Genomic DNA, 27,363 nt, shown 5'->3' with positions numbered 1-27,363 from the left:
CGCGGAGAGTGGGGGATGCGGAACGAACGCCATCCCCTGCAGAGTCGGTGCCTCCGGGGGCTCCACAGCGCGCGCTCCCACCCGCAAGGTTTGGACTCACGGGGGTGGAGGAGGGTGGGAGGGAGAGGAAAGGAGGCCAGGTGGAGGGAAGGGGGTGGGGGAGGAAGTGGTGGTTCTCTTTCTCCTCCTGCCAGCGTCAGCCGAGGCGAACTTGACTGAGGTGGCAGAGCTCGAGAAAACTTTGGGAAGTTTAGGTAGCATGGTTAGTGGTGGAGGCGCAGGGCAAACAAGCAGCGCTGGGGTGGGTGTCGGGGAGAGGGTTGGGTGCCATTGGGAAGCCAGGTCGTGAGGTAGTTAAAGATCCAAGAATCCTGGATCAGGTCCGCCCGCGGCCCCAGAGGCTTCGAGGGGCTGACTGTGAGCCGTTACTTGAAGAGACGGACAAGACAGAGCCGGTAGTTCGGCGGTTGGTGCCAGTGCCGAAAGCACTACGCGGAGAAGGCTCAGAGCAACAGCGGCAAAGGCTCGTCTGTCAAGGCGGGATTAGATCCGCCTGCCCGGGGGGCCCCGTCCCCCACCTTCCCCCGCCCTGCGAGAGCCGCGCGCGCCAGGGATCTTTGGGGCGACGCGCGCGGTTTCGAGTCGCGCTTCGGGTCTCTGCGCACCACGTGCGCCCACGGCCTCAGGCGGGGACGTTTGGGCAAGTGCCCCGGCAGGGAAGGGGGCCACGCAGCCGGGACGGTGCAGCGGCGACGTCCCAGCCCGCCCACCCTTGCTGGGGGGCAGGACAAAATGGCCCAACCCAACTTCTCCCTGCGCCCTGGGGAAGGAAGCGTAGTGCGCCCGCTGGAGCGCGAGGCCGCCGCCGCCCGTTCCACACACGGCCTGGCATTCTGCTTTTCCTCACTGCGCACCAGGGAAAGGCATAATTCAATTATATCATTCACGTGCCACGCAGCTTTTTCCTCTTTTGCTCTGCAGCCTAGTGCATTTCGAAGGGGACTCTCCCAATCCTCAAATAAACCTCTCTCTCTAAAGTCCCTCTGGGTTCTTAAGTAATTATTGGGGGGAAAAAAGAAAGAAAAGAAGAGAAAGACCGACCCAAATCAGATGTGAGTTTACGGTCTGAGCTGCATATTTGGGCTCATCGAGCTCGGTTCCAAACCGCGCAGCTCACGCTATTTCGGGAGAAGTTGGAGAATGGGGAGAATACAAGGTTATTTAAAGTTGACTCCCAGAACGCGACTTTCCTTCCAGGACTCCCTAGGAGTCTGCGTCTAGGCTCCAGCTTGAATACTGAACCCGGGCTAGCTCCCCGGTGACACTACCTGTTGGGAGAATGCGCAGTCTAGACCGTCGGCCTTCCTTTCTCCCGCGCAATCCCGGCAGCGACGGGATGGATCTGGGTTTGGCAGGAAAGGGGAGAAGACAGAAGAGCCAGGGGCACAGCCCAAAGTCAGCAGCGCCTGGTACTACCCAGCAAACTGCTCTGGCTCTTTAGGAACTGGAAGCAGTCCCCAGTACGCTGTGCGGGGCCCCTGGCCGCAGGGATGCGCCCAAACTCTGCACGATTCTCGAAATTCAGAAACCACAAAGCAGTGCCGTTCGTGTTTACGGCTTAGTGCAAGCCTAACTTTAAAAAAAAGGGGGGGGGGCAAACAAAAAAAATCTGAAGCCTCTTGGCAGCTTCCTCGGCGCCCACCCCAACTCCGCACTCCAGCCCCCAGCACCTTTCCCTGCACCGAAAATCACTTTACTACTTCTTAAAATTCGGAAAAGTCCGCGGCCGCTTGGACGCGCGGCAACCCAGAAGCTGCTTCGAGCTCCTGCACGAGTTGCTTGAGGGAAATCACTCTGCTCTTTCGAGCAAACTGAATCTCTGAATCTTAAAACAACCTAACTGGACGAGGAAGCGGAGCTCTCAATAACAATTCGAGCCGTCTTTGTAGGGATTTTTGGAGGCCGGGGGACAGGGGGCTGGTATCTCACAGGAACCTGTGGGAAGGACAGTTCGGGCCGGGCCCTGGGGCTGGAAGTCTCATTTGGGAAGCGCACAGCGCGGGTTGAGCGCGCGCGTTTGATTGCATTCTTTCCGGCAAACTCTCCAGCGGAGCGGGCACCGACAGGACATGGGGCGGGGGTGATGTAGAGGCACAGGCTGGGCTAAACCGGGGAAATTTCCCCCTAGACGTGGGAAGCACTCCGCGTTGTGTCTCCGATGCGGGTTTCTGCTTTTTGATAGCGAACCCCGCTCAGTTTTGGGAGCAGTGGAACTTGGGAGAGGCCCTACGGGCCGGGCCATTTGGGGTCCGAGGGTACGGAAAGCCTTTGTGATCCGGGGCACAGCGGGGCTGTATTTCTCAGGGCCTGCACATTCTCCACGGTTACAAAGCACTCGGCTTAAAACGAAATGGGGACAAATATTAGGCCACTGCAGGGAAGGAGGGCGGTGAGCCTCGTCTTGTTTAGGGTACTCGTTTTGACAGCGAAGACTGCTGCGCTGCGCGGAAGAACGAGACTTTATTAATGAGAATTTATTGCACAGGAACGAGAGTGGAGACTTCGAGCTAAAAGACGGCGCAGGACGCTTCCCGCGCGGCGGTCTTTTATGATCCTGGCGATATTCTTCTGTTCGGCCCCTAAGTCACACCCCTATTCCCAGTCTTAAGTGGCATTTCCCTTCCCAGTGTGCCTCTTTCCTGTGCCCACTCATCCGGGCTTCGTGCTGCCCGGGATCTTTCGGCGGCTGGAAAAACTCTTGCAAACTTGCCCTTTACCAAGCGCTTACGCGCGGGTGGACTCTCCCCGCGCCGCTGCGCCGCTGCCCCGGGACCCTCCGGGGCCTGGGAAACCCGGCGTATTTTCCAGCGCTCAGCCTCGGCGCTCCTGTTTTATTTCAGTTGCATCCCAGGGGCACGGACCCAAGGATAATAAACAGTGCTGCTTATTACAGATACAAACGGGCGCAGAAAAAGAACCACGCGGAAAAGCAAGCACGGAGACATTTTTGCAAGTGGCCATACATTCAGAACTGTCTTTGAAAGTGAGTTGTACAGTGGAAGGTATCTCTTCAAAATTATAGAAATTCGCAAAAGTATAGGTTTGTCAAAGTATGATGGTTGGAACTCTTTTTATTTATTTGGTTTTGCCTCTGGAAATCAGGCGGAGTTGTTGCTACCTGCCCCTACCTCTCTACAAGCCGCCTCCTCCTCCTTTATCCCCCTCTTAGATCGCTAGGCCTCACCTAAAAAGGGGAGGGAGGGGTCTTCCAGGTGTCAGCATACTTTGCTACCGTTATTTCAGATCCTTCAAGAGTTGAAAACACTACTTTCCCTTTAGGCAGTGACAACGCGGGCTTTGGGGGGGGGCAGGGAGAATGTCATTGTAACGGGTGTGGTCAAATCATTCAGAGATAAGGGGGGGAAATTCTACGCCCCCCCCTTTTTTTTTAAATATAAACGAAGATACCTTCTGAGTGTTGACTGGGAGTAGGGGCTGGTGATTCCTCCCGGTGCGGGTGAAACCCATTTCTGCCCTGCCTGATGGCCTTGGGAAAGAGCCTCCCATCTGCTCTGATCACCAACCACCACCCCCCCCATGTCAGAAAATCTTTCTGCCTGCAAATATTGGCACGACGCTGCTGCGACAGGCGGTGGTGCTTTAAATAGGAAGGAGACCGCAGGGCGAAAAGAAAGTCACAACCTTCCTACCCACCAGACTACCTGCCTCCCGTCCCCAAAGGCTGAGCGCTGGCAAAGGAGACTTAATAAGGAAAACCTCCAATCTCCAGCAGGATGGGAGGTGAATTAGCAGTGTGTCCCAGGAACGAATCTGTATTTGATTCTCAGGGGCTGGGGGGCCCCAGAACAGGTCTCCCTGTTTCAGTGCCTGAGCATCCGATCTGCCCTTCCAATAGCCCTCCGAGTTTCTCCACTTTTCCATTGTTGTGCAGATAAATGTAAAACTGGACAAAATTTCTGAGGGTGCTTTAGTCCCATTCTCCTGGGCAGCGGGTGACTTTTGACTTCATCCAAAGGGCCCGCCCTGCTTTTGGTGGTGCTAAGCGGAGGGTCTGGTCTCACCAGAGCTAGTCCCTGTGCCCCACACAGAACTCTTCACAGACCAACCTCCTGGGGCTTCCTCTGGCTGGCCCAGCCCCTGAATGACACCCCCTCTGACAATCAAGGGCATCTCTCTGGAAACGATTGGGGCCCAGTGCACCCAGGGAACAGCCTAAACCTTCTCTCCCCAGCTCCTACCTAAGTTGATGGCTTTGCATGGTGTTCACGCATTTTTGTTTCCTCCCTTAATTTCTGTATCATCTCCAGACTTTGCTCAGCTGTCTCCAGCTCTCTCTGCCCATCCTCGAGGCCAGCTTCTAGGAAGGGAAGGATTTGTGCCTGATGAGCTCCAGCTTGCGAAGCCTCCTCTGCAGAGATTGGCTGCATTTTCTAGGGGGTGCTTGAGGCACTTTTGGTGGCGAGCTTGGCTCTGGCCTTCCCATTATTTTCCAATTCAGTTGGACCATATCTTGTCATTTGATAGAGGAGGGAACTGAGGCACAAAGAAGGGACTTGACTTCCCCAAGGGCAGGCGGTGAGCTGAGAGCAGAGTCTGCATCAGACCCCAGGATTCTTTTTTTTTTTTTTTCCAATTTATTTATTTTCAGAAAAACAGTATTCATTATTTTTTCACCACACCCAGTGCTCCATGCGACCCCAGGAGTCTTGATTCTGAGTCCGTCTGCTCAGTACTGGGGCCGGTGTCGCTGACAGTTCACTACTGTTCAGGAAGCTTCTGCTGCGTGCCAGGCCACTTGCCGTGTGCCAGACACTTTACATAGGTTATCATTACAGTAACTCTAAAGAGCATTATTAGCCCCAATAAAAATTTTTTAAAATTATAAGAGTAACATATACATAAATCAAAATACTTCGAATAACTCAAAAAGGTCTAAACTGAAAGTAAGCCTCTTACTCTGCCCCCTTTTCCAGAATGAGGCTGGTATTTTTCATCCCTTGAGTGTCTCTGTCCATATCTAATAAACGTTACCATGACCTTCTGAATGAGGACAGAGAGGCTCCCAGTCAAGGTCACCAGCCGTGGCTACCTGTCTCCAACCCAGCACTGCCATCACTCTCTATGGGAGCGAAGGAGAGTGGGGAGATGAGTAGTAAGTAGTGAGTCCACAGAGAAAAGAAGGATCAGATCAGAGTTCACGTCACCCCTTCCTTTTCCTGTCCACCTACACCTGCTAATGCTACAGGTTTTCAGGAGCTGAGACCATAAACTTTCTTGGCGCAGGTAACCTGACGCTCTTTTGGGAGGGCTGCATTCTTTCCAGGCCTCTGTGCAACTGGACAGACAGCTTTCCTTGGGCCCCTGTCACCTAGCGGCTGTCACCCCAGTGCAGCCTCCAGCCTGTGCTAGCTCTGGGAGTGGGGCAAGCTCCGGAAGCTTCAATTTCCCTGCCTGTCCCTCTGGATTGTTGTGAGGCTCAAACCAGAGAGATCCTGGGGAGAGGACTGGAAACTTGAAATCTCTTTCTGTAAATAGAGCAGCTGCTTTTCAAAGGCCTGGCTTAGGATCCTGTGGCCCTTCAGTTCAAAATAGTGAATGTTTAGGGTTCTTTGCAAAAGGGTGCGTCTGTCTCTCGGATATGGGGTTCACGTTTTGGGTGTGTTGTGTCTATAGAAGCAGGTACAGAAGTGTGTCTCAAAATGTGAACAAAGTAGGTGTTCCTTTATCTGTGAAAGAGAGGAACACTGAGCCGTTGGAATCAGAGACGTTGGTGAATGTGAAGCGGATTTCCTTCTGCTGGAGGACACTTAGAGCCAGGTTGGTGAGGGTAGAAGGAGACACTGATCCTGCTTGGGGTGCACAGTGGGATGCGTTAGCCTGTCCCTTGTAGGCTGGTGTCAGATGATCAGAAGCAGACAGAGGGCAGCAGGGGTGCCTGCTAGGTGGCATGAGCTTTCCAGAACCAGTAATTTCATTTGTTTGTTAGTATTTCTGTGAGTGGAAATGAAAGGGACTTGGGAGGATGGCATGTGATCATTTTTTCAGGAAAAGCTAGTCCTGTCCTTGAGAGTTCTTCATTCTGGAAGAATTGCTAGAAAATCCTGAGTTGGCGGGGGGGGGGGGGTGCCTCCAGGTGAGAGCAAATGATGGCGCGGTGGCCGTGGGCTCCAGGGCTTTGCAGCGGAGGAGTTGCTGGGGAGGGGTTGCTGTCTCTGAAAAGCCCTTCTAGAAACATGCATAAATCTGAGATAGTACAGGGGGAAAGTCTGAGCGTCCAGGAGGAAAGAGAAAAAAAAAAGCAAAAACGGTTTTAAGATGAATGAGGGGGGTTGGGGAGTGGGCCGGTTCCAGAGAGAAACGGTGAAAGGAGGGAAAGTCAGATTTTTTTTTGAGGCCCAGCCAGCCTTCAGAGCCTGCCTTCAGTGTCTGTCAGGACAAAGGATGCTGCGCCCCCTGGTGTCAGACTGGCAGTCAGCACCGCTCGCAGCCGCAGAGACCTGAGGGCCCAGAGCCCCAGGGTCCTGCTGGAAAAGTCCACGGGTCAGGCAGATGCCTCTGTTTGGGAAGGGTGTTGCAGTTGAAATAGCCTTTGCTTTCTCCACTCTGGAATTTAAATAGAGACTCTAATGGAGAGAGAGGGGTTTTGTTGTTGTTTTACGTGCAATTTAGGCCAATAGGACAATGCCTGCTTAAACGTAGCCTGGTGGGGTGGTAAGTCCACAGACCTGAGAAAAAGACCTGCTTTTGAGGTGGAGTGTTGGTCTGGGGGTGAGTCATTAGACATTTTAGAGCCTCCCTTTCCTTGTCTTAGAAACAAAGGGGTTGCAGTACCAAGCTCCAAAATTGGGATTTTTTTTTTAAAGATTTTATGTATTTATTTGACAGAGAGAAATCACAAGTAGATGGAGAGGCAGGCAGAGAGAGAGAGGGAAGCAGCTCCCTGCTGAGCAGAGAGCCCGATGCGGGACTTGATCCCAGGACCCTGAGACCATGACCTGAGCCGAAGGCAGCGGCTTAACCCACTGAGCCACCCAGGCGCCCCCAAAATTCGGATTTATTAATTAAGATTTTCCAAGAACCTTGCAAATTGGATATTTTTATTAGCACGCAGGTACCCATGTTCTGTGGTTCAGCACAAGCTCCCTGATTCTGAGCAAAGGTTTTTGTGTCCCCTTTCCCTTTTAAAAAAGGCAAAATATGGCTCTTTGCAGCACAGAAGCCACCCCTTCCACCTTTTATGGAGTCTCCTGCAAAAAGCAACTGAGCGAGCAGGTCTTCAGTCTCTGCTCTGTTTCTTTTAAAAATAAAGTAGGAAAGTGTCGTGCTGGAAATTATGCTACTGAGTGTTACATGTGGTAGGTGTGAGTATATGCTTCAACAGTTCCAGGCACAAGACCAAAAACGTCCCCAGAATTAGCAGAGTTTTCAGCTATAATCTGGCTAACATTTCTACAAATAGGGTACAAAGACCAATTTGAGAGTATGCAGTCTCTAAGGGGCTGTATGGTTGGGATTCCGCTGGAATTTAGGGCCGTCCCTTACACATGTGATTTTTAGTAGGCTTGGCCCCAGGAAAAATTATGCAGCGGCTGAGAGTACCCTCTCCTAAGCCCACAAGTCTAATCACTGGGATGGGTCCTCAGTCATACCTCAGGGCGATTTCTTCCCTCTATGCTGCCCTTGAACTCCGATCTCTGCATAAGGGCTGCATTTTGGGTTTGTTTTTAAGAAACTGGTTGTAGCCCCATGAAGGGTTACTTGAGTCGTCATGCAGACGTGGAGGGTGTGCGCAGCCGTGGTTGTGTAAAGGACGTGGTGTCAATATTCCAGATGCAACACCAGGAAAGCAGGTCTCTCTGCAGGGGAGAGGTGACAGGAGGAAGAGAGCAGCACAAAGAAGAGGACCCATGGCAATGGCTGGGGACCAGGCCTGTAAAGAGAGTTGGAGTTTTGGCCCCTCTGAAGTGAGCAGCTATGTCGTGGGGCTGACTTGACCTCCAAAATTCGTATGTTGAAGGCCCAACCCCCAACACTTTGGAATGAGTCTGTATTTAGAGATGGAGCCTTTAAAGGTGTTACTAAGTTAAGAGGAGGTCATTGAGGTGGCGCTATTCCAGTGGGACTGGGGAAATCCTTTTAAGAGGAGGAGGTTAGGACACAGACTGGTGCGGTGGAAGACCGTACGAAGACACACCAAGATGGCAGCAGGTGAGCCAGGGAGTGAAGCCTTAGGAAAAAACACTTCCACGGACACCTTGTTCTCAGACTTCTAGCCTCTGGTATCATGAAGAAATAAATTTCTGCCACTCAGCCTATGGCACTTTGTCATGGTAGCCCCCACAAAGGAATACAAGTCACAACCTGGCGCCAACCAATTTTGGGGATCCATCGAGGGGGGCAGACCTAGAGTCACCGATTTCTTTCATTTTTAAGAGAGGTTCAGAATCTTTCACTTTTTAAAATGTTGGGAGCAGAGCTTAGCTTCATGGACATGCAGCCTGTGTGCCATCACCCAGCACTCAACCTTGGCCCTAGAAGGGTGTCTGTACTTGGTTTCAGGCTCTGCTACGGCCATCCAGAAATTCTTAAATTTTGAACAAGGGGTCTGCATTTTCATGCCACACTGGGCCCTACAAACTACGGAGTTAGTCCTTGTTGACAACCCACATGAATTTAAAATCAAGTGCTAGTTCAGAGTATGGGGGCCAAAACGATCTACATCTGTGGCTGGATGTAGCACGAGACTCCAGTATGGACTCTTTGTCATCCACTGGATTAAGATATTCCATTCTCTGAGAATCCCTGGGAAGGACATGATGGCGCCCAGAGATTTTTTGGGGGTGGGAGGGAAGGCACAGATATTCTTCAGGTATGATTCCCTGAGATTCTGCATGAGCTAGTGGGGCCCTGACCAAGATCCTCCCTCCCCCCAGCCTCAGGGATGGGCAGTGAGAACTTCATAAGAAAATGCTGAGGAAGGGATCAACACAAGGAACTAAGTGGTTTGGGATGGAGGGTTGGCGAGGACCCTGCATGTGGATGACGCTGGAGTCTTCCCCAGAGTCATCGCCCATCCAGCACTGGAGTCAGGCTTTGGAAATTGGAACGGTGGATGCTTGTTCCCTGGTCTGAGTGGTAGGACTGTGAGGGGTGGTACAGCCTCTCGTCAAGGCTACACAGAGACAGACCAGATAACAGCAGTGAGAGAGGACTGGCTAGACCCCAGTTTTCTGCAGGTGGTTTGTAAGCAAGACTCTTGCTTTGGAGTGGGTCGGTCCCAGGATTCTTGAGGGGTTCTCGATTGGGCTGGATTAGGAGTGTTGAGCTGCTAGAGGGAAACACTTCCTGTTGGAAGGAAGACCTGAGCACTTAATTGTAAGTCAATAATACATTTCCATTTCGTGGGGCATGCCATGCCGGTTGAGTCTGACTTGGAAGGGGAAGCTTTGCCCCTGATGAAAGGAATGTGGCCAACAGTGAGTAGAGTCACGGGGCTGTTACAGAGAGATCCTGTTTCTCAGCAGATGCATTCACTTCTAGCAGCTCACTGAAAATATTAGAGTGGGATGTTTGGTCAGTAGGTTCGCTTTTCTGGCTCTTTCTGCCCAGTACTGGCTAACTGGAGAATGTACGTCTTAAAAGAAGTAATTTCTAATGGACATTCTTGCAAACTCCCTGAGGGAAATGAAAGACTGTTTGAGACACTGAATTTCTTGGAAGAAAGTTGTTATGTAAACTAGTATAGAGCTTTTTTTCTCCCCCATCCCCCCATGGCAGGTTTGCAGGACCCACCAAAGAACTCTCCCATCATGCAAGAGAGAATATGAAACTCTCTCCGGGCCACTATCAGGGAAACTAAAATTCCCTCTTTCTTTCGGGTTTCTCCAGTCTCGTGAGTCTGATTTCCAGATCAATAAGGAAGGTTGTGTTTTTATTATTTTTTACACTTTGCATATGGAGAGTCTAACCCTGAGATGGGCTAATTATGTGACTTATCGTGGGCAGGCCAGGACTTAGTACAACAGAGAGAATTCAGCCACACCTGCACAGTGTGCCCTGAGCTAGCTCCTCCTCCTAACTAACGGTGCCCTCCTCTTCCCTGAAGTGTATGAGCAGGGCTCCTCCTTTCGGCTGAGCCAGTCCCCATAATTCTTAAGGGGTTGGGTCCTCTGACCCAATATGTAAGAGGACTGAAATTCTGTGTGTGGCATTTCTGATCTAATTCCTAAATGACAGCTCCCTTAAACATGTGGGAGATAAGAAAGCTTGCTAAACATTAGAAGACCATTATTTTCAGAGAAATGAAATCTAGGTCCACCAAAAACCTTGTCCACAACTGTTTGCAGGAGCATTATTCATAATAATCCAAAAGGGGAAACAATCCAAAAGCCCATCTACTAATGAATGGGTAAACAAAAACGTGGTACAGCCACACAGTGGAATACTACTTGGCAATAAAAATATGGTAGGGCACCTGGGTGGCTCAGTGGGTTAAGCCTCTGCCGTCAGCTCAGGTCATAATCTCACGGTCCTGGGATCGAGCCCCGCATCGGGCTCTCTGCTAAGCAGGGAGCCTGCTTCCCCCTCTCTCTCTGCCTGCCGATCTGCTTACTTGTGATCTCTGTCTGTCAAATAAATAAATAAATAAATAAAATTTTAAAAAGAAATACGATATGAGATATTGCTTTATGCTACACTGATGAACTTTAAAACATTATGCCAGTCACAGTGGAACATATCATAGGATTTCATTTGTATGACATCCCTAGAATAAACAATCCTACAGAGTGGAAATAGGCAAGTGGTTGCCAAGACCTGGGGGTCAGAGTCCAGGCATCGGAAGATGACAGCACTATGGTACAGAGTTTCTTTCTTTTTTTTTTTTTTTTTTGGTACAGAGTTTCTTTTTAAGGTGACAAAAATCTCCTAAAATTGATTGTGGTGGAGAATGAACAACTTTGAAGATGTATCAAAAAATCGAATTTTGCACTTTAAATGATGAGTTGCATGGTGTGCAAATGATATTTTAATAAAGCTGTTAAATTATTTTTAAAAATGCTTTTTTAAAAAGATTTTATTTATTTCAGAGAGAGAGACAGACAGACAGACAGAGAGGGTGCGAGGGTGGGGGAGGAGTGGGGTGGGTGAGAGGGAGAGAGAATCTGAAACAGATGCCAGGCTCATTGGGGAGCCTGACAAGGGACCTTGATCCTATCACCCCACAAGATCAGGACTGAGCCGAAGCCAAGAGTTGGACACTTCACTGACTCAACCACCCAGGCACCCCAAGAAATGATGCTTTTAAAAAGACCATTCGTTTATGTCTCTTTCTGAAGCTGATCACCTTGGGACACATGTATCCAGGCTTAAAAACAGATTTTATGAACTAAGTAAAATGACAATGAGAAAAATACTGATTTCCCCTTAGGTAGAGAGCTGACTTGCAGATCCAGGTACAGCCACAATATTTATATCTGTACCTACTTTGAACTTGGCTGAAAATTTTTTCTGTGGCCTGAAATCATTAGAATATATTTAAACGATACTGAAGTGACTGCTGTGTTTGTCTTCCTAATACTCCTTTTCCCTGCTTAATGTCATAGCACCCCAACTTTCTCCTAAAGAACCATCCACTTTAATTTCAGTTCATGTAGTTTAAATATTGCTGACCCTATGCCCCAGGCTCTATGAGTCAGTCCTGATCAATCAGCACATTTTATCCAGTGGCATGTTGGAGCTGCCTCATACCAGCTTATTCAAACCAACTGGAAAATTTTTAGGAATTTTGTGAGCCAGTTGTTAACTATGACCACTATTAAAATTTAAAGTATATACATTTATAATTAAGTTATATTTGAAACAGTTATTAGGCACTCAAAACTCCTCACTTCTTAATTATTTGAATACATTTTATGATTACCCATGCTCTTGAGGTTACTTATACCTATTGGACCTGCATGATTTAAGGGCACAACTGTGGATCTCTTCGCATCTCCACGGCTCAGTGACTTCCTGTTGACAGCTTGAAATTGACCAACAGTAGTATTAAGACCACACAACTATGTAAATGCCATATATTGGGGCTTCTTCTTCTTTGTCGAGGAGACTGTTAATCATTTACCAGCAGAAATGGGTTAAATAATGTCCCCCTTCTCCCCCAAAGTATATGTTTGTGTCCAAATCCCTGGTGTATGTGAGTATGACTTTGTTTGGGAAAAGGGTCTTTGCAGGTGCATTTAAATTAAGGCTCCCGACAAGGCTACCCTGGATTATCCCAATGAGCCCTAAATACAATCACATATGTCCGTATAAGATGTGGCAGAGGGGGTTTGACACAGACATGCAGGGGAGACGCGCAGATAGGACAAGGAGGCCGCAGAGACTGACTGAAGTGGTACACCCACAAGCCAAGGAATGCCTGAAGCTACCAGAAACCAGAAGGGGCAAGAAACAGAATCTCCCCCTGGAACCTCTAGAGGGAGCACAGCCCTGCTGACGCCTTGACTTTGGATCGCTGGCCTCCAGAAATATGAAAGAACACATTTCTGTTGGTAAGCCATCCCACCTGTGGTAATTTGTAATGGCAGCCACACAGCTATGTCAAACTGACACACCCCTGTCAAACTGACACACCCCCATACCACTGGAAGACTATCATAGGGTCATAGGGTCACGTCACCCCAGTTAGGACAACAGGAGGTCAGCTTCTATTGTCAAAGAAGCAATCTCCTTCTACTTAGGGATTGCCGAACAGTGCCATCTTTGCCATCATATTTGCCTAAGAATGAACACAGCACAGAAAGTCATCAAGTTGGGATCTAGAGAGAGAAAGAGTGAGACATTTTGGACAATGTTGTTTGAGAAGCTGGATCCAGTCTTCTACTGGAATTCTCTATCACAAAAATAAATTCATGTATTCTCTTTTGAAACCAAGCTTCGAACCAACATACACCTGCGAACTTTCATGGAACACTGGAAAGCATTCGCTTGTACAGAAAAGGTTGTAAATACATACAATTGCTATTCTTTGATCAGTTACTGTTGAAATCAGGCCTAATAACAAAGACAATCCGGGAAACCTGGATCAGACAGTAAACAATCTGACACCTACCTGAATTCAATCTTGTTCATTTGCTCCAGGAACATTTATTGTACCCAACCATGTTTAAAGGGTTCAATTCAGGACATAGATCCATACATTTAAGACCTTACAACGTATTTGCCAATAAGGAGTTTAGGATAGCTCACATTACTGAGGTCACCAACAGTATTAACTTTTCATTACATAGCCCATATTTTTCTAGACAGTACTAAATTCATATAATTTCATTATTTTTGCTAAGGAGAATTTGTTTAATGCACAATTAAAATATTTTAGCTTCTTTATGAGATTACATTTAAGTGCATTCACAAATCATAAAAGAGCTTTTGGCAAATCGAATGGTTTTGGGGTTGGGAAAATATTCTAGCGACTTTCTTTTTTTCTTTTTTCTTTTTTTTTTTAAGATTATGTTTATTTACTTGACAAAGAGAGAGGAAGAGAGACAGCACGAGCCAAGGGGAGAAGCAGAGAGAGAAGCAGACTCTCCGCTGAGCAGGGAAACCCACTTGGAGGCTCAATCCAGGACCCCTGTGATCATGACCTGAGTCAAAGGCAGATGCTTAACCACTGAACCATCCAGGGGCCCCTCTTCTAGTGATTTCCAATGACACTGTGCCTTTGGTAATTTTTAACTTCTCAAGAATTTTTATTTTCCATTATCTTAGTAATTTGTTGGCATGGATAGGCACATTTCTGAAGGGACGGAGTCACAGGAAGTCCCAGAGATAGACACACTGTATTGAAAATTTTTAAAATAAAAGTAGTATTTTTTAACATATAGCATTTCTACCTTTATTTTTTCAGTTCAGGAGATTCAAAATTAATATTGCCCCATAATTCTATTTCTTTTCTATGCTTTTTTAATTAAGATTTTATTTATTTATTTTACAGACAGAGAGCACAAGTAGGCAGAGAGGCAAGCAGAGAGAGAGAGAGAGAGAGGGAAGCAGGCTCCCTGCTGAGCAGAAAGCCCGATGCAGGACTCGATCCCAGGACCCTGAGATCACGACCTGAGCCAAAGGCAGCGGCTTAACCCACTGAGCCACCCAGGCACCCAGCTTTTTTTTTTTTGTAAGCTTTTATTTATTTATTTGGCAGAGAGAAAGAGAGAGAAGACAAGCAGGCAGAGTGGCAGGCAGAAGCAGAGAGAGAAGCAGACACCCCAGTGAGCAAGGAGCCCAATGCAGGACTTGATACCAGGACCCTGGGATCCTGACCTGAGCCAAAGGCAGCCACTTAACCCACTGAGCCACCCAGGTATCCCCCTTTACTATACTTTGGCAAATAATTGCGTTTCTGTTGTTGTTTCTTTGTTTGTTTTTTGCTGAGCACATTTTTCATTTTGAATGAATTCTCAACTTTTTAAATCTAATTAAAGTCTCCTAAGTTTAACTCAGCATTTGTGGTTAGTTTATTTTTTTAAAAATTATTTTACGTTTATTTATTTATTATCTATTTATTTATTTTGGGGTTTGGGAGAGGCAGAGGGAGAGAGAGAATCTTAAGCAGGCTCCACGCCCAGCCTGGCGCGAAGCCTTGCGGTTAGTATCTTGATGATTGATAAACCGGAAGTCCATCTTTGGGAATTGAAAAAAATAAAAGAGGTTCCTGAGGGTTGCTTGTTGCTAAAAGAGCCCATTACTAAAAATAATGTCACTAGCATCCATTAACTAATGTCCACTTGTCTTGACTTAAAATAGAAATGAATTCTCAAATGCAAATATCCAAATAGATTATTGTTTAGCACTTTATATTTGCTAATGGCATTACTTATCAAAGAAAGAATTGTTCTGAGTATTTTCAAGGCAGACAACAACAAAACAAACAATCCCATAAACCGCCAAACACATAAAGAATAAGCAAGCCGACCACACACAGGCCATCACACACTCGTGAGGCACAGGGATAAGAGATTTCACTAGGACATACAGCAGACATTCATCAGTCGATAACGACTCAAGTCTACTCTCCTTCCAGTCTAGAACAATCCTCTCTGTGCTACAAAAAAAGTAGCCATCAGAAGCTTTTGGGAAATGAGCTTCATTATCAGTACGGACTGCAAGGAAAACATGAGAAAATAAAAACTTAGCTTTCAGATCCCCCCCCCTTTTTTTTAAAGATTCTATTTATTTATTCAACAGAGAGAGAGAGAGCAGAGCAGGGTACAGGAGGAAGGGCAGAAGAAGGACAAGCAGGCTCCCGCTGAGCAGGGAGCCTGATGCTGGGCTGAATCCCAGGACCCTGGGGTCATAACCTGAGCCAAAGGCAGACGCTTAACCTACTGAGCCACCCAGACACCCCCAGATCCCCCATTTTTATACTGCCATAAAAACCTAACATAAAAATCGGGAACACATCAAGTTCGCCAAAGACAGGTAAATAGACCCAAAATAAATGTTTAGGAAGTCACTTTCTATTAACAAAAGCAGCTTTTCATTATTACCCTTTCTTGGTAATGCTGGCTATGGAGGACCCCAGCAAGTTAGCTTTTTTCCTAAGGCTAAAAAGAAACTCACCACCAAAGTTGAAATACAAGGAACCGGAAAAAATCAGTGATTTGTTCCCTGATGGCAACTTTATGCCGGAGACCAAGAGTTTCTTTACACTAAATCGTTTTCTTCATGTGGAAAACACTGATAGAAATCTAGGTGAATGGATATAATTAAGTATTTGTGTGGTTCCAACTCTAAACTGCTTTTTTTTTTTTTTCCCCTTCTTCAAACACCTCCACAACTTGCCCAGTAACCAGAAGAGAGGAACAGCCTTCTAAGAGTGAGGCCCTCAAGACATTTCCAGGCTGCCTGGACAAAGGCTTGGAATGACTATAATAGTGAACCATCCTGTCTTGGACCTGAATCTAGATTGATGACCTAATACATCTTTTCCAACTCTGACTGCCATGGTTTTATGAGCATCAAGAACTGGGCGTCTGCCACTGTCAACAAGTACAGATTCTTCAGAGCTCGAACGTCCGCAGAAACTTAAGTGTCCCCCAAAGAACAGAGATCGCACAGTGTCCCAGGGCTCCGGGGTGCTGCCTCTAGCTTTTACACGTGACACCGGAACTCCTCTTCGGCAGGGTAATTCTTAAAGGAGAGGAAGTGTGCCCGTTACTCTCCCCCGTTATACTGGCTGAAGAACTCTGAGTCAGAGCGGGGCAGATCTCTGGGAAGTTAATTAAGCTTAGTTTAAGGCCCTGTCCTTTCCAGGGGCCCCTTCAGAATGCTGTACCTAATTTTGTACTTGTAATTTTGCATTCTTTGCAACGAACAGGCCCCTTAATTGTATAAGCGGTAGTTCCCCTGCCACCGTCACTGCCACCGTAGGAATCGGCCCCAGAGCTAGGAGACTTGCACCAAATCTTAGTTTGGTGAAAGTGCAAAAATTAAACAAACTCTTCTTCATTTTTGTGACATTCCCTCCACCCCACCTTGGGCAAGTCGCAGTTAAACAGGAGACCTCTTCGAGGGCCAGTCCTCACACGGCCTGTCAGCGACAGCAGTGGTTCAAAACCTGGCTGCGTTTTTAATTTATCCTCCTTAGCTCCTCTTTAAAAGAACATTTCGTTGTGGGCTAATTATTACAAAGGCTTGTAGACTCTAAAGGCAGAAGAATTTCCATGAGTGACCTCCCTTTGGTTAAGCAGCATCCCCATTCCAATTTCAGCTAAGTTTTGTTTTCCAGTAAAGTTAATGGGTTTGGACTAGCCTTCTACACTTTTGTAACAGGGCTCTCAAGGGACCAAGCTATAGCAACATTTATTTTTTCTGATTACAAAAGTAATGGCATATCTATATAAATATATATACACACATATATAAATAGCTTGAAACATTATAGCATTGAAAGTGAAAATCTTCCATAATCCCACACAGCTGAGAAAACCAGTTAACATTTTTTTCAAGGCATATATTAAAAATTTCATTTATTATTTTACAAAAAATGGGATTATACTTCAGCTTTGAAGCATGCTGTTTTCCACCTAGCAATATGTCTCAGACATCTTTCTATGCCAGTCTGAAAAAAGTGAGCCTCTTTTTAATCTTCTTTTTAATGGCTCCACGGTATGGTCCTGTATGGCCAAACCATACTATCTCTAACCAATTGCCTGTTAATGCACACTTGGGTTCTTTCCAGATTTCCCTGTACCAAATATTCTTGCAAACATCATTTTACTCTTACATCTCTGAGCCGTTGTACGAGTATTTCTCTATGATGAATTCCCAGAAGGTGAATTATTATTGGGTCAAAGGGTATGAGCATTTCATTTTTAATAGCTATTGCCAAATTGCCCTCCAATAATTTTATACCGATTTACACCTTCACCCACACTGTGAGAAGGAGCCTGTTTCCCAACCCCACCCCCCTTAGCAACACTAAAACCATGCAATTTAGGGATGTCTGATGTGAGTTAGAAGTTAAGAGGTTCAGCCTGTGGAGTTTTTTTTGCCTTTGTGAAAAGCTAACAAAGACATCAAAAGTCTCCCCCTTTCCCTGATGAACCCCCTGCTCTGAGTGAGCCGATACCCAGACAGACATCCAGCTAATGTGAGAGGTAAAAATGCTAATACCTAATGCTTATTTTTTGGCTGGATTTTAGCTGTTTTGTTTTTAGCTGGATTTTTCAGAGATAATTTGTTGTTGAGTGCATAAACAAATGTGTTATAGAATACTTAATAACTTAATTATTCAGGAAATGGATATCGGTCCTGACCTCAGCACTGCAGTTTTAACGTAAGCAACATATTTAATCTTAGAGCGCTAGTATGTTTACATCTGAAACAGTCCTTGATTTCATCTTTGTTTATTGGTGCAGAGCAATTTGAAAAAGCTATTCTTTAAAGACATGGGAAAGGGGCTTAGTCGGCCCTATGAAAGAAGAGCAAGGTTTGCCAATATCCAGGTTTTAGGAACTTGTTTTGGAGATTACTATGGTTTACATCCCCAGAATTAGGATCACCGGGCATTAGAGCAGGTTGGGGGGGGATGGTCTTTAGGGGTTATCCAGTCAAAAGATTTTGAAACCCTGCTCCGCAAAGCCTGGGGGTTGCTTTAGGGAAACAGAAGAGGTTGGTGGAAGAGGAAAGCAGATGACGGCTAAAGATTCATGGTATTCCCATCCTAATTGCACCACAAGTGCCCTGCTTTGATCAACATCACGTGGTGGGTCGTATATTATGTCATCTGGAGCAAGTTGATCTTTTATTTTCCTCTTCTGTAAAACAGACACAGTAACAGTGCCTATTTAAGAGTAGTGAAGATTAAATTAAGTAATATTGTACACATGTAGCTCTTAGCCCAGTGCCCGGCACATGCCAAGGACCCAATAAATGTTTGTTAATGTATTAGTTAAGATTTTCCTTTGAAAAAGGATTCTGTTGCTTACCTCTCAAAACCACCCATTTACTTTTGCATCTATACAATAAGGCGATTTGTTTCAGATGGAGTGGTTTTAGATTTGATTGATTTCCTGCTTCTCAATCCAATGATCTTACCCTCAGATCCCAGGACCCGTCCACTTTGCTGGAGATGCTGGGGGCTCTGAGGATAACTGGCCTCCAAGACACCAGGTGGCGCTACTTGCCACCCAGCTGGCCAAGATCAAGGCTCCTCTATCTGCCTTGCTCTTTCTTGGTTTGTGAAAGAAATATGACCTTGTGAAGAAAAGTTTTCTTTGCCCTGTGGGCGAAGTTGTCTACAGGTTCACCCTGAGAATCAAACATGAAAGTTGCAAACTCTTAGGCAGCTTTCTTAGGGGCCATCTTTTCCATGATTAGGAGAACAGTTGAAATGAGTTCAGAAATGGGCCCTCAAACCTTCTAAAACTGACTGCATTTTCTATTCTTGGCCAGACACTTTTAAAAGGAAGAACTCGTCCAACAAACATACACCCTTATCAATCCTTTTTTTAGGAAAGCTTGTCTTTGTGTAGGGGAAGTTTTCAAGTTCTCCTAATGAATTACAGACGTGAGGCGGGATGGGGAGAACTTCAAGCATTTTCCTTTTTGAATATGTCTAACATGAGACCAAAAACCAGGGAGCGAGGAGCAAACCCTTCTGAACTGTGTATCTCTTCTGCCCAAGAACTCTTTCCATGCCAGTCACTGCTGCCGTCTGAGAGCCAGACGTGGGCTGGGGGAGGGGTCTCTCTGTGTCAGGGCCATTCAGGGTCTGTGGTAGACTTAGCAGCAAGTAGACGTAAAAGCTGTAGAATTAAGAGTTGAAAACAGTGTTTAATGAAACCCCTCCCACCAGACGCTCTTGATCAAAGTCTATCCTTGCACTAAGACAATTGATCTACAGTTGCATACATAAAATTTTGGCAACACTCTGTCCTCATGGCTTTCAACAGAGGCTTTAGACCTCTGAGACTGGGCATTGTCCCAGAATTGAGATCCAGTTGCATTACGCATACCAGAAGACACACCACCACAGCCGAGGCCCGTGCAACCACTTTCTTTTAACCTCGCGTCTGTGAAAAATTACTTTCCAAAAAAATAAGTGAAACCCGATGTCTTCTCCGGGTGGTTATTCTTGCGCCTATGAAGTCAATAAAACTCTCCAGATTTATTAGACAGCCCTGCTGTGGAAGACAAGACCACTTCCTATTCCCTAGCTGAAACGTGTGCCTTTCCTTTCTGTAACCTTCTGACCACAGATTTTCATTTTGCTCGTTTCTTTTCTTTTTCTCAGAAAACTGGTCAGAATCCTGTAAGATAAGTGGCTTGGCCTGCACTAACATCCCCATTTCTGGCCTCCAGGAGGGACAAAATGAGCATAGTTCAGGCTCTTCTACCTTTTCTTGTTTACCTCCCATTTTCAAGTGGCCCTTTTTTCTTTAGGCCAGAAGTAGCAGAGTTTGGATGTCTCTCCTGCCACCACATTAAGCATGAAATGCAGAATCTACCAACAAATTATACTCCTGTGAGAGCCCACTAACCAGCGGGTGAAGACAATGGGATTCGGTTCATTTAATACAACAATATTTATTGAGCTCCTACTATATACGCCGGGGCTTCCCTGGATATGAAGAGGCAAAGATACGGAGGATGATGTTGCCTTCTTTCAAGGGGGAAGTCAACACTTACTGAGTGAAACTCTGAGTGGGACAGGTTCGGAAATAAACAGAATGTTGTGGGATACAAAAACTAGAACATAGAACGATTTCTCGGAGAGGATGACTCTCGGACTCTGTGTTTAAAGATGATTAGGAGGTTATCAGATGAACCTGGAGAAGGGCAGCCCCAGCAGAGGGACCAGCAAGCACAGAGAATCAGAGATGTGGAATAACACAGATTTGGGACCTAAGAAGTTGTGTGCATTGAATGAAGGCCAAAAGGTTGTAAGTAACCTGTGCTCTTACATGAATGTGGGTATATTTTTTGGTGATGGGGATCTACTAGATGGGTTAGAGGCTTGGAGAACTTGTGGTAGCATAAGCAACCAGGTGGGGGACAAGTGGCCGAGTGCTATCTTGGGAGGCATGAAGACAACCTAAACCCGGCCAGTGTGGTCAAAATGCAGTCAAATGCTCTGCCACTGAGCTATACCCCCATAATATGGTCAAAACGAAGAGGGTGATTCAGAGTGAGAGCAAAGAGAAGACATGGAAAGGAGGGGGAGTTACAAAGATTCTCACCCCAGAAAGACGTCTTTTTTTTAAGAGGGTGCAATCTTTAATTTTTCACCCCAGAAAGACTTCTATGCAGTTGTATTCCATTATTTAAGAGTGCAAATTACCTCCCAAATGCTTTTAATTGTAAGTTATTGACTCACTAGTTCTTTTTATTCCTACCCATTTCTGGAAATGGTCTGCAGAAGGAACCAATTCTGTACCTAGAGTCAGGTCCACAGAGTGACTGTGGGGCCTGTGGCCAATCTACGAGTTGCTGAAGAGCATTTGTAGAACATTATCCCTGGTTCAGACACTCTGCATATCATGGAAAGATATTTATACCAGTGGAATCTTCACTAGTTTCAGTTTTGATTATCCTCATGTTAATGTCCCATATATCTTAACTGGCACTTCCTTGGATGATAACTTCTAGTTCACTTACTTATATTTTCAGGCGTTAAGAGAGAAGGCGCTCTTGCCTACATCACTCATCTGACAAAGGAAAAATGAAGGGTGGCATCTGGGGAATCAGAGAATCTGTTTGTTCCCCGTGAACTTGGGCAAGGGGCCTAAGCTTAGTTTCTCCAATTGCATAATGAAACAACATCAATATCTACCTCATAGTTTTTGTGTAAGAATAAATGAGCTAATGACGAGAAAGGAGTTGGCACTTAGAAAGTGATAAGTTCATAGTATTCTCTAAGTATCATGCATCATGCCGATTGCTAGACAGTAGTGTCTCATAGCAGTCTTCAAGTTTTTTCAAAAAAGATCATTTAAACTTTTTTTTTTTTTTAAGGGCAGCGTTTATTTATCATTATATTCCCATTCTGCATAATAGGATCTGCCTCAAAGCTCATAAAGTGTCTTGCTAAGAAGGATTGAATAATAATTTGTTCAAAGTCAAACATCTAAAAAATAACATGATCAGGACTCAGATCTGTGTCTGCCTGATTCTGAGCCCAGTGCATCTTTAACTGTCTCGCAAGTTTGTTGTTTTTTTCTTTTTTCCCCAAAAGAAAATGTTGCGGAAGCAGAATGTAGTGCTATTCCGTGTTTTCTTTCATTATTAGCTTTCGAATTATTTAATTACCGTAAGCAGGTGTTCTCAGTGTAAGTAGTTTCCGTCCCTATGATTTTTTTTTTTAAAGATTTTATTTACTTATTTGACAGACAGCGATCACAAGCAGACAGAGAGGCAGGCAGAGAGAGGGAGAGGAGGAAGCAGGCTCCCTGCAGAGCAGAGAGCCCGATGCGGGACTCGATCCCAGGACCCTGAGATCATGACTGGAGCCGAAGGCAGTGGCTTAACCCACTGAGCCACCCAGGCGCCCTCCGTCCCTATGATTTAAAGGTCATTTTCAGAGTATTTCTACATGGGTCAAGCTCTTGGCTGATCATCGTCCTTCTTGAGCCTCAGTTCCAGTTTTTAATGCTTTCTTGGTGAGGTTCACCTATTAGAGTCCTCTATTTTTTTTTAAAAAACACATAAAACTTTATTGAGTGTTGAAAATCTCATATGAGATCAGAGTCCTCTGAAGGCATTTCAGCTTTAATAGTTCCAAGCTCCTCCTCATCAACCAGCCCCCCACTTCTCCCTTCTCCCACCTACCCTCCGAAAGCCCTGCGTCCCCCTAGATCCTGATGGATGGCATTTTTTATCCACGCAGACACATGAAAGGTTTTGCTTTCAGTCTTCACTCTTTCCATTTTCCTTATTGAGCTGGTCACCATACGTTATTGTTTCTCCCTCCAACAAACACGGTGCTCAGATCTGGCTTTTCCTTTTCGTCCCAGCTGCTACTCTCAATCAGTGCTTCCTCACCCTTGGCCTGAGGAGTTTGGAGCGTTTCCGAATTGAACTTCTTATCTTCAGCCCCTTCCCTCACCAGCCTTTTGAAGGCAAAATTATCTTCCTATGACACAGAGCAGATCAGTTGCTCTCCTGACGCAAGACCTCTGGCATGCTCCTTCACCTTCGGTGTCCAAGTCTCTGCTCCCTCCTATGTAACTGTGTGTTTAAAACCAAGCCCATTCAGATTTCCCTGCCACTCTCCGCATGTGTCTTTGGCTTTAGCTGGACTGTACCACTCCTGATTCTCCCAAACACCCAACACACTTTAGTAGGACTTTGTGCCTCTCTTCCAAGTGCTTCTTCTGCCTGTAATGACCTTTTCCTCCTTTTCGCCCTTAGAAATCCCTGCTCATTCCACAAGTCCCAACCAACATCACACACCAGGTGAGGCCCCCTCCACCTCTCTGTGCGACTCAAAGAAAATGCATGGCTCCCCTTCTGCTTGTATCATAGCACTCCCGTCACTTCTATTTCAGAAGTTTATTTAGTTCTTTAGTATCAATGGTCCATGGAGTCTCAAGGTCAAGGGCTACTTAATTCATTGATATAACTGCAATCCCAACACAAAAATAGTTCCTTTCTTTTCTTTTCTTCTCTTTCTTTTCTTAAAGATTTATTTATTTGGGGGCCCTTGGGTGGCTCAGTCTCTTAAGTATCTGCCTTCGGCTTAGGTCATGATCCCAGGGTCCTGGGATGGAGCCCTTTCAACCTCCCTGCTCAGGGGCGGGCTCTGCTTCTCCCTCTTCCCCTGCCCCTGCTCCTGCTATGTCTCTCACACACATACTCTCATGCATGTGAGCTTTCTCTCTCTAATAAATAAATAAAATCTTAAATCTTCTAAAGAAAGATGTATTTATTTATTAGAGAGAGACAGAGAGTGCACGTGTGTGGGGCAGGGAGGGATAGAAGGAGAGAATCTTCAAGTGGACTCTCCGCTCAGTGTGGAGCCCACTATGGTGCTCGATCTCACCACCCATGAGATCATGACCTGAACAGAAATCAAGATTCTGATACTTAACCAACTGAGCCACCCAGGTGCCCCAAGTTTTTTTCTACTTAAGGAACAAGAACTCGTAGCTTTTTTGAAAAATAAGTGGGCAACATTAAAGCAGTAGAAGAGAGGTAAATCATGTAGAAGTTACAACAATATTGGATGTTGGGGAATTCTGGTCTAGCCTGTAGCCAATCCTGAACAACTATGAGTTAATCTACGGACAAATCTGTTTTTGGTTTTGGTTTTGGTTTTTTGTTTGTTTGTTTGTTTTGTTTTGTTTTTGAGGTTCTCTGTTCTTTTTATTAAGTATTTCTTAAATTTTAACTCCAGTATAGTTAACATACAATATTATATTAGTTTCAGGTGCACAATAGAGTGATGTCACGCTTCTGTACATTACTCCGTGCTCATCATGATAAGTGTATGAACCAATGTATTTTACAAATACTTGACGTCACCCTGGGCACAATCCTGTTTAATAACAAAGGTAAAGAACAGCTGTGAAAGAGCAGATTGGTCTCAGGACCATGTGGAACTAGAGATCCATTAAATTTAGATGACCCCTACCAGTGGAATTTCTTCAGACCTTGATGCTTTCTCACGCTGCCTGGGGTCACCCTCGCCACAGAGATGTTTTCAAACCCTGCTTGGAGTTCTGTCAATGCCTTTGTTTAAAAAGTGATTTCCAAGCCGCCAGAGGACCAACCTTTTCTTGCAGTTGGGCAAGGCTGTTATCTCTGGAACTTCTGCCCTTGTTTCTGTCTTTAGGTGTTAGCTTTGGAGGGACTCCCCTTCATTTTGCTATTGCCAGAGCTAACACTAACGGAAATGACTGTAATACTAACATATCAATGCCCCTACTTAATGCGGTTTACAGATCTCTCCTGAAGGTACTCCATGGTGCATAGAACCTGTTTCAAAGAAAGTCAGCTCTCACTGAAGGGAAAGTCAGGGGCTCTAGATTCTAGTTCTGACCCTACCACTAGATCGCATGCGTGACCTGTGGGTGTGGGTGAGTCACTCCAACGCCAGTCCTCTCATCCGTCTCAGGAATGGGAAGGGTTGCAAATTTGGAGCACCTAGGCCAGATGGGAACCACAAAAGCATGCTGTTTACCCCTTACAGTGTTTGAATGAGGTGACATTTTCTTTGGAAGATTTTTTTTTTCCAATTTATTTATTTTCAGAAAAACAGTATTCATTATTTTTTCACCACACCCAGTGCTCCATGCAAGCTGTGCCCTCTATAATACCCACCACCTGGTACCCCAACCTCCCACCCCCCCGTCTTTGGAAGATTTTATATAAGGACACAGGGTTTTATTTTCTCTTAAGAAATCAGAAGATCTCGCTACATGGGTCCCATATTTCTACTCAATTTGTAGTAGCTGCCCCCTTTAACAGAGCATGGGCTCTCCTGGGTCCCAATGACCTTATCAAGTTCATTTGCCCTTTCGTCTGTCCTACACAGAGGTAAAAATACCAGTTGCTAGTTGTCATTGTGCTTGTACTCAAGGGTGATATTGAAAATATTTCACTACTAAGGCCTGGGGACTGACCTATCAGAATGGACACCTTTGTGCTAGAACGAAATCCTGGGGGTGACTTGCTCTCCCCAGCTTCTGGATCATGGGAAGATCTGAGAGTTCCTGGAGAAAGGGCAGATGCCCAGCGACGGGCATCACTCAGTGGCCTGAAAGCACCCCGAGACCTCAATCGGTAAGGACGGTCCTAGCCTCAGGTGCACAGCAACTAAACATCAGCTCTGCTTGGACGGTGGTTTCCTCCCAGTAGAGAGATCTATTCCTGCACCCATGTCTCTTACTGCAAACAAGAAAATGAATGAAAACTAGAGAGAAAAGGCAGAACGATTGTTCTTCCCCTCGGTTGCTCTGTTCGTTGACCCAGTGGAGACTATGGCATCTGAGTCTGAGCTCCCGGTCCTAACCAATCTATAAATCCTTTTCCAGTCTAAGCATAAGGAGCCTCTCATTTTATCCATTTCATAAATGGAGTGAAAATTCTGCAAATCATCTTGGAGAATTTTGCAAATCATTGTACGGAATTTATATAAGGGCTAAAACACTATGTGAAATAATAAATCACCAATAAATTATCTCCATTTTATAATTGGGTTTTTCAATTTTAAAAGCACTCTGATGTTCTTTTTTTTTTTTTCCTTTTTTAATTTAGCTATGGCTATTTTTCAAATGGAATTAATGACCAAAAGCTAGCCTCATTCTCTAATTACAGTAAGAGACACTAGACAGGAGTTGTTCCAGACACTGACCCATCTTGGCTCAGGGAGAAGCTCTGGGCAGTTTTCCTATGAGCTGGCTTAGTACCTGGGGCCAGGAAACATCTGTTTTAACATGGAGTCCAGCGGGTGCTCTGTTTAATTATAAAATGGCCTTGCAGTGTCCCTCTGAGTTGGCTGACCTTAGCTTCTCATGCTATACTACCAAGCAAAATGAAATTCTCCATGTTCCACTAACCGAATGTCCAATCCCAGTGTTGAAATGCCTGGAGGAGAGCGAAAAAGTTAGACCTTTGCCCTCTGGGAAGGTGTGGGGAAAGACAAAACAAAGAAATGCTTCCTACAAGTAACTGAGAAGCTTAGATAGGCCTGGGTGTCGCTTGTGTAGGGAAAGGGGGCGCTGATTCAGGAATGACTCACACTGGGAGAATGAGCTGTTTATATAATACTTCCTCCTCTTCACTCCAGGGATCCTGTTTGGAAGGTCAGGGACAATGACAATGGAGAAGCAAAGAGAAACCTGGAGAAGAGTGGAGGAATGCTGGAACACAGAAAGACTCACTCACCTTGAAGAAGAGGACACACACTGGTGTGATGAGTTCATGTAATCAGTTATGGCTCAGGACTTAGAGTTTATTCTTAGAACACGTACGCTTGGGATTTCTTCATGATGGCATGAATCTGTTATTTAACTATTATAAGAACTTACCTTCCCAAATCTTCTTCTATGTTAATGGGAAAAGAGAGCCCATTGTCAGCAGCGTCTGCTTAGGAATATCTTTTGTCTTGGAGCTTGTTGTAATCACTTCCAGACCGGTGGTGTATTTATGATTTACATAATGTTACAAAGGAAGAAGTCTTAAGGATTTTTCTTTCTCTAAATCTGTGTGAATTATTATTTTAGACTCATTGCCAGATTTTTGTTAAAGGGGGAAGTTGATGAACTTTTAAACATGTCATTACATGCCCCGAAATAGCAACTCTTTGTTCTTGCAAAGATTTTTGTGGGAATTTAAAGGACTGTGTGTATGTGTGTATGTGTGTGCATATGTGTGTGTGCGTGTGTTTAGAAACAGGTAGGAAAGGAAATGGGCAAAAAGGAACACTTAAGGGTCACTGATAAAGTTAAATACATATTTTGTTTTTCTGTTAGAACAAAAGTTGGCAGATTTGGGGGAATCTACCTAACATTTGGTGTGGGTTTAGGAAGCGGGCTCTACATTCATTTCCAATCATGTTTCAATAATTAGGGATAGCAACAGAAGGGTTAAGCCCTAAAGCAAGGAAATATCTCTAAGTCAGAAAACAAAGGGAAACTTGCATATTTCTGAAGATGACATCGGATCGGCCTGTGAATTTCAAGCAATTATGCGATATTATGATTCCCACTGAGTACGCATTAGTTGGAATACTGATCTTTTTATTTCTCCATGTCCCGGGGTTGTACACTGAAAGAGCCCTGTTCAACTTTGCATGTCAGAATTTTGAAGGAAAAATTATAGTAAAATATGTTTAAAACA

At 45.5% G+C, this 27,363-nt stretch overlaps 1 long non-coding RNA gene across 2 annotated transcripts; it reads left to right on the top strand.

Moving 5' to 3' along the window:
• Nucleotides 1–27,363, top strand: LOC122917596. 2 transcript variants are annotated; one of them, XR_006386406.1, is made up of 4 exons: nt 1–88; nt 15,866–16,203; nt 19,966–20,465; nt 26,312–27,363. It is a non-coding gene; the product is annotated as an uncharacterized LOC122917596 (long non-coding RNA). The 2 variants fall into 2 exon arrangements; XR_006386407.1 differs by lacking the exon at nt 1–88 and adding an exon at nt 14,348–14,380.

The sequence above is a fragment of the Neovison vison genome, chromosome 9 (genome assembly GCF_020171115.1).
Source record: "Neovison vison isolate M4711 chromosome 9, ASM_NN_V1, whole genome shotgun sequence".
NCBI lineage: Eukaryota > Metazoa > Chordata > Mammalia > Carnivora > Mustelidae > Neogale > Neogale vison.
Note: the sequence above shows the minus strand (reverse complement) of the source record. Positions and strands in the feature narration are given on the sequence as shown.